The sequence below is a fragment of the Uranotaenia lowii genome, chromosome 1 (assembly GCF_029784155.1).
Source record: "Uranotaenia lowii strain MFRU-FL chromosome 1, ASM2978415v1, whole genome shotgun sequence".
In the NCBI taxonomy this organism is placed as follows: domain Eukaryota; kingdom Metazoa; phylum Arthropoda; class Insecta; order Diptera; family Culicidae; genus Uranotaenia; species Uranotaenia lowii.
In genome coordinates this window covers 70,895,143-70,903,371 of record NC_073691.1, presented here as the reverse complement: position 1 = coordinate 70,903,371, position 8,229 = coordinate 70,895,143, and positions in this window count along the sequence as shown.

The following is an 8,229-nucleotide window of genomic DNA, read 5'->3' as shown; positions in this document are numbered from 1 at the left end:
AAAACAGAAAAAGCTGATTTTCTCGCTTGCTTGCTTTTGCATATGGGACTGTTATGAAAGTACGGTAGAGTGTTGCAGCTAAACTGACTTCATGTTATATCCAAAAATCTAATAACGTATTCGATTATATCCAGTTTTGCACCAGGTCACAACAAGTTTTGCAAATTTTGCTGTCATTTTTAGAAGTTTATGCGCTCATTTTTGCACCCGTAATTCTACAGATTTGATTTAAAATGGACGGTGGAACACTGAAGATTCGTTTGTGAGCGATCGAGATAGCAAAACACTGACGACGAATTATGTTCGTTCTAGTATGGTAAACCTCAAAACTGGGCGAATGGAGAAAACGAATTCGGTAAAAGTATCATATTTTCAATGTCATATTACCTGCAATGGGAATGATGCTTTTTACAGGCTGGGCTGGCCATACTGAGCTCTTCGATTATTTCTACATTTGTGCCACACTCTTCGTTTTTGATCAATGGGAAAGGATTTTGATGTCCAGTGCTTAGCTCCTGATATAAAAACACATGGACTGAACCTTCTACTATTGGCATTGATTATGTTTCACAATGATCTTTGATCGAAAAGTTAATAAGTTATATAGCATATAACCAGGTTGTAAAGGCAACATTTCCATTATTTGTTATATCACATTAACAATACGATACTAAGAATTTTAGTTATATTTAAAATCAGTTATGCTGCAAACACTCTACAAAGCACGAAAAAGTAGTGTTTTTTACCTGCTTTGATAAGTTCTTTTGTTTCCATGTCGTTAGAAGTGCGCGCTATCTCCATATGTGAGTGCATTTGTTCGACCATTGTTTGTTTTCGTCGCAAAAAAGAGATTTATCGTCATTATTTCTTTCATAACTCTTCAAGGAGTTGATGGCCCACTTTGGTGTCTTCAGATGAAAGTTGCATCATAAATTGAGCAATTCAATGGTATTTTTTGCAAAACATTCGGTGGTGCAGACGGTACTTTTAGACGCCATTTAAAGTTTATTTACAACTTTTCATATTGAAGGTCTTTATTTATTTTTTCCCAATTATTTTATTTGGAAAGCTGATAAAATTTCAATGCATTTTGATGTGCTATTTTATAATTTCCGTTGAAAAATAACGGAGTTATGTAGCTTTGAAAAATGGTTATTTTTTATTAACAAAAAAATTTAACCGAAGCTAACTCAAAAAATAAAAATGTTAGAAACCTGAAAAAGTACATGTGTTTTTAAGTCGCAAAAATGAACCAAATTTTCAATTTTGGGAAAAATCTGAAGACCCCCGGCGCAAATTGTCAGATAATAAAAAAAACCCCCCTGTTTCCAAACAACAGTTCTCATGGTATACAATTTCACGACTTTTTGTGTTGCTTATATATACATGTATGTATATTTTTATTTTTTTTTTTTTTTAACATATTGACACATTTCATTTTGTTTTTCTTTATCTACTAAATATGCATTTGATGGGTACTCTACATTAGATAAGATCTGATTATTACGATCATCCATTTAATATCAATTTTATCTTTATCATACCTACCTGATAAACTAACTCAAAATTACTATTATGTGTCATTAACGAAAATCCATAATCTTAGAAAGATCTCAAACTAAGTTTCTTCAGTTACTGTTGCCAAGAATCATTTTGCCGCGGCCCTGAATATCGACAACGCCTAGCCAAACAGCTAAATTGAAAAAGTTCGGTTTCTGATTACATCCCCGGTTCTCAATCAACCGAATCCGGGGAAGCTCATTAAAACTTCCGCGCCACAATTATCATTCGACAAACTATCGGAAGTGAAGCCGGAACTGCTGCTCTTGAGCAAAGCCGTGTAAGAATTAATTGAAAATTTTGTTCACCCTTCAGCGGAACCTTTCGAGTTACCACTTAATATTCGCGAAGCAGTGTCGAAATGAAAAATTGCAACACTATTGCTGCAACGGAGAAAGGATACCAAAAAAATATATTCACTTCACAAAACCACGCCGTAATTGGCTCTCCAGCACTTGGATTTGTACCCGGCCGGCACTTCGCGTAACTTCTCAATGTCAAACCCGTGGCAACAGTAATTGAAAATCGCGTAGAATAAATGAATTTTCCCGAGGAGGAAAACACATTTTTCTTTTCCCGAAGCCCCTTGCCAGTCCCAATCAACCAGTCCTGTGCTCGGGAAGACGCCGGAAATTGGTCACATTTTGAAAGGAAGCAGACCTCTACTCCTTTGCTTCCGGCTGGGGCGCAGGGCGTATTGTTAAAAGGATGCTTGCTGTCGGACGGATTGGATGGGTTGGGATAGATGGATGAACGCTCGTCGAATGGAAACCAGCAGTCCTAAAATTACCCCCAGCACAAAGAGACGATTAATTTAGAGCAACAGTTACTTGACGACGACGCAGAGTATCGTTTTTTATTCTTCCCTTGCCTCCATCTTGGGTTTTGCTCTGTCCGGAGGGGAAATTATGCGGGTTGGTGGGAAAAATGCTGTCTGTGGCATGCCAAAGCACATTATTCTTTCGCCACGTGCTGCAAAACCAACTGTTCCTACCCTCGATGTGGTTTTTAGTTCTGGGACTCTTTTTTTTCGTATTTGATGTTTTATGAAAAATTTAAACGTTCACAAAAAATTATGTACATATTTCAAAATTGCTCCCAAAGGATGACATAATCCTGGGTTAATTTAATTGAGTTTTTATTATTTTCTAAAACCTTCAGAAACCTGCATCTCCTATACAAATCGTTCCGAGAGACCCTAGAGTTTTGGTTTCGATCTGCCAACTACATACATCTTACACATAGTTCAGAAAACGTACAGTACCGTTCATAATTGTATAGAAATTAGAAGCAAGCGCATTGTCACTTCGACTTTGAACTTCCATAACTTTTTACTCTGATGATATTTTTTGATCAAATTTTTTGCGTTAGATAGATCAACTATCACACTATTATATCAGAAAATTTGAGCTTTCTGGAGTTTGTGGGGCCTGAGAAACAGTAATTCTACGAAAATCGGACTTTTTGGACTTTTCTTATTCAAACTGCAATATCTCTGAAACTACGCAATATTTTTTATTGAAAATTTGCACAGTGATTGTTGAGATATGAAGCTAGCATGTCTGAATTTTTCGAAAGGTTCTATCGATGAGATCAAAAGTTACGCGAGGTGCAATATTTCAGGCATGAACTTTGAAATGGGATTTCTATAGAATTTTGGACGATTCATGAGAACAATATCGTTTCCTCCACCAATCAGACAAAAAATGTCTGGCAAAAGCAATGAAGAAAAGAAAAAATGGAACAAATGATCCATTTGTGCTTTGAAATCAGAATCTCGCGATATTGTTGTGATTTTTCGGTTGAAATAGATTTACTGGTTGTTAAACAGAGAATGTGATTTTCCTATGAAAACAAACGTCCAAAATTCTATAGAAATCGCATTTCAAGGTTCATGCCTGAAATATTGCACCTCGCGTAACTTTTGATCTCATCGATAGAACCTTTCGAAAAATTCAGACATGCTAGCTTCATATCTCAACAATCACTGTGCAAATTTTCAATAAAAAGTGTTGCGTAGTTTCAGAGATATTGCAGTTTGATTGAGAAAAGTCCAAAAAGTCCGATTTTCGTAGAATTACTGTTTCTCAGGCCACACAAACTCCAGAAAGCTCAAATTTTCTGATATAATAGTGTGATAGTTGATCTATCTAACGCAAAAAATTTGATCAAAAAATATCATCAGAGTAAAAAGTTATGGAAGTTCAAAGTCGAAGTGACAGTGCGCTTGTTTCCAATTTCTATACAATTATGAACGGTACTGTACCTCACAATAAGCTAGCAAGCAGCATGACGATGGCGATGGTTGGACACTTGTTATCGACGTTTCCTGCATTCTGCCACGAACTTCCGATGTGAAATCAGTACAAAGTGGGGGGCAGGAAAAAGCTCATTTTTCTTGGAATTCTCGTTCGCACTTCTTCGACTTCTAGAATCATTTCCCGTTTTCCCGTTCAGGAAGGGAAGAAAAGTACCTGTTGTTTACCTGATGAAGTTAAATCGTGATTTGGACGCGATGAGGTTGCAAAACGGAGACGTTATTGTTGGAAAGGTTCGATTATTTAAGAGAGTTTGAAGTGGAAACATCTCTAGAGGAAAATCATATCTAGAGTTTGGACTTAGTGAATGCATTAAATTTTCTGCAATTTCAGTTGTTATTTTGACAAATTATTTCAAGTGTATGTTTGTTTATAAATTAATAGATTTTTCAAAATTTTTACCATTGAAAAACCATTGAAAGTCATTAGTCATTAGGAGGACGAAAAGTTTATTCACAATAATGGTGGTTTGGAACCAAAAAAAAGGTACAACTAACTTGCGTGTGAATCGATTTTTTGTTTATCTATTAAAACAAATCAAAGTATCTTTCTTTTTGAAGTTCAATCTGAATAAAAGTCAGAAAAAATACTCAGTTAAGATTCCGGTTTTCCTTGCTCAAATTGGCTTTACATTTCTTTGAAGAGATCTAAATTCTACTTAAGACTAAAGCGTATCTTTCAAGGATATAATGGATCATCAAGGATATAATGGCTATCCTACTAATACTAACACCACCAACCCACAAAAAGAATACTATGTATGCAGTGATCGAGACTCGATCTCATGACCTCTGGCTTAGAAGACTTAAACGCTATCCTCTAGGCCACGGTTAGTGGCGCGTTGACGCCTGTCATCAGATTTTGTACAGTCTATTTTCGCCGAACGCCGTTTTTCGCAGCTTACTGTTTTTATGGTCTTCTTACGGTTTTGCTCCGATGTTTTTCGTTTGGGAGAAGTTCTAGTGAGCTGGAAGGGTTCTATCCTTGGGTACAACTTGAACGTTGTTGGCGGCATACCACTCCATGGCATTTTTTTCATAATGGCAGGATGCCAAATCCGTCCAAAACAGCACAGACAAATCATGTTTCTTCAGGAAAGGCAGCAAATGCTTTTTAAGACACTTCTTAACGTAAATTTCCTGGTTGGCGGTCCCGGTTGCAATAAAAATGTCGCTTTACAAGTCACTGGTTCAGACTTCAGATAGCTTGCCAAACGAAATATTTCTTGGCAAACTTTGATAGTTTAGTATGTTTGAAAATGTCTGCCACCTTTTCCCTTCCGGTTGATGTATAACTCTCTTGTCCAGGAAGCTTTCTGAAGTCTGCCTTGGCGTAGGTTTCGTCGTCCATTACTACGACATATGACGGAACGGGCGTTCCCCTGATATGTGGAAGCGGCAGAAATAAGCACTTCTGCCAAAACTGGGTAAGCCTCCAGGAGACCCATTTGCGTACCGAACGATCTGTCTACTGGACACAGCGGATAAGGTCCTGGAGATGGTGATTCAATGCCGGTTTCAAACATCGAAAGTGAGGGTGGACTCACAGTGAAACAATTTGATGTCCGTAGTGGAGGCAGCACCGTAGACGCCATCCGCTCTGTCATTGAGACAGCGGACAGAGCTAGGTTAACGAAGAGGAGAGGGTTTCGCTTTTGCGCTGTTGCCACTATGAACGTGAAGAACTCCTTCAACTGCGTCAGTTGGACAGTGATCACCAACCTGATCGCACCTCAATCAGTCAAGTATCTAGGGGTGATGAAAGACGATAGACTCAGCTACAAGAGTCATGTCGATTAGAGAGCGTGTAAGAGAGCGGCAATGGCCACGACCAGACTCAAACGGATGATGTTGAATTCTTCAGCAATTCGAAGTAGCAAGTGGAGGCAATCTTGCGGTACGGAGCGGCGGCCTGAATACAGGCCCTTGGAAGACAGTGTAACCTGCAGAGACTTAGCAGCGTTCAGCGGCTTTAAACCTGCGGGGTATCTATCAGTGGATACCGGACCATCTCGTCCGAAACCGCTTGCGTAGTTACGGGCATAATGCCCATCTCTGGCTGCAGCTGTGGACAGCTCAGCAAGAAGAAGGTGGATCCATTGTCTGATCCCCATATCGGGAGCTGCGTAGGAAGAAGACACGGTGAAGTGAACTTCCATATGACCCAATTCCTGACTGGTCATGGAGGCTTCATGATATACCACTTGGACATGTGGCTTCGCCAGCTTGTGGTGACCCCAAAACCTTCTGTTTGCCTGTCCAAGGTTTGCAGCGGTACGACCAACATACTTGCGTCTGTGGGCCAAACACGTCAGTAGAATCGTGGTGCAGAAGATGTGTAAAGATTCCAACACTTGAAATGCGGTCAATGATGGGTTCATTCGGATCATGACCGCTGTGCAGAGGAGTTGGAGTCAACGGCAGTCCGCTAACAGTGTACGATGACTCCATCGCCTGGGAGCATCTGAGTAGTGCGCGTCCGGTCCTTTGATCGAAGCTTCAAAGATAAAGCATCATCTGCTACGTAGTGGAGCGAACGGGTGTAGGATACCCCAGCGCCGAGGAGTATCCGAGTAGTGCCGTTTCCTACGAGAGAAACTGCGGAATAACACGACACCTTCCTCGTAGCGGACCTCGTAGGAAAGGGCTAAACAACTCACTGTAGGGGGCACCCACGGGTAAAGAGTTTCTCGAAGCCGGGAGAGGCTCTCGATTTGGTGTAGGTTGTTGTCACCGTCGGGAAACATCCGAGTCGTGGCGTTCAAAGTCCCGAATGTGTGCCGTGACAGGCGCGTGTCCAGGACAAGCTGCTTTCGATCTGAGACACGACGGGCAGAAAAAGCCGCGGGCCAAAAACCTAGCGTTGCTAGCAAAGGGATACAAAAAGACCGGACAAAACGGTCGGAATAGACTGAGCCCATCGACGGGAGGCTGTCGAGTAGTGTGCGTCCAACTCCACTGTTCGAAACTACACAAATAAGGCAACATCTTGGGTACGCCGCGTTCATGCGTAGGATACTTAACCTTCGGGGAGTATCTGAGCAGTGTGGATCCCAACGATCGAAATTGCGGGGATAAGACTTTGCCTTCTTCGCAGTAGAAATGGTTGGGAGAGGGTTATTCGGGTAGAGTGGCTCTCGACGCCGGGTGAGCTATTCGAGTCGAAGTAGGATGATGTCTTCTTCGGAAATCATTCGAGCATTTGCATTAAGTCCCACGCGTGTGCTGTGACAGGCGCGAGTATACACAAAAAAAAAATAATGACTATTACGTGTCATTGAAACGGTGGTCTGTAAAATAGAATAACCTGTAGTTTATAAAATCGCGTAATTTCAAATTGAGTTCCTTGAAAATAAATAAAAACTCATTTAAAATTACGGCAAATTTGCTGTAATATAAAGAAGCATGACATTTGCCGTAATTTTACAGGCGAAAAAAAATTACGTCTCTTTGAACTACGCAGTGTCATATAATTTTCAATTGCGCATAAGGAAATTATAAAGTCCTCCTGGCATCCCAGTTGCGCACCAAAGGAAAACGTCAAAAGTTCACGCGTGCGCTCCCAAATCGCAAAAGTCGTGCGGTGTTTATGTTTTCGTTTACGTACGGTTCGAAAAATTGTTTGTGCTCGTCATATCGGATTTACCTACCACAATCTCGGTGAAAATGATCGACGGCAACAGGAAGTTAACGATTCCTGGCAGAATTGCTGGAAAGAACGAGGCACGTCGAGCCGTCCGAGGAGAGGGAGGAAAGTGTAGCGGACAAAGAGGAGAATTTTTTGGTTAAGTTAGTGGTAAGTTTCTAGTTCTAACTGCATAAAGTATAATGTTATATTCGACCATTCTAGCTGCGATCCCCCAACTCAATGGAAATTCATCGGTGCACAAGAGACGGCTCGAAAAGAACAATTATACGCTCAAGTGATTCAAACTTGTATCAATTATTGGATTTTACAAACAACGAAATTGATGCAAATGGTCGAAACAAGCAAAGCTAAACCGCTTTAATGATGCTTTTTAAATTCACATTCTTTTACAGGGGCCAGAAAAACCTTAACGACATTTATCAGATGACCCATAATAATAAATACGATAAAAATGTGGGTATCGAAAAGATATTTATATTTTTATGTTACAAATTGATTATATTTGATTTTTTTCCAGTGACCACCGCAATCTTGATTTTCTCCTATGACGTGTTTGAGAAGTAGGAACACCGGCCAAACTACTCTCATCCTGATGAAGAAGAAACTGAATAAGGAACATTCTTTGGGAGGTGAGATGTTCAAGCTCCTTATTTCGTTTGTTTTTGTCTTTGAAAACTTATTATTACAGATTACAGAACTTATT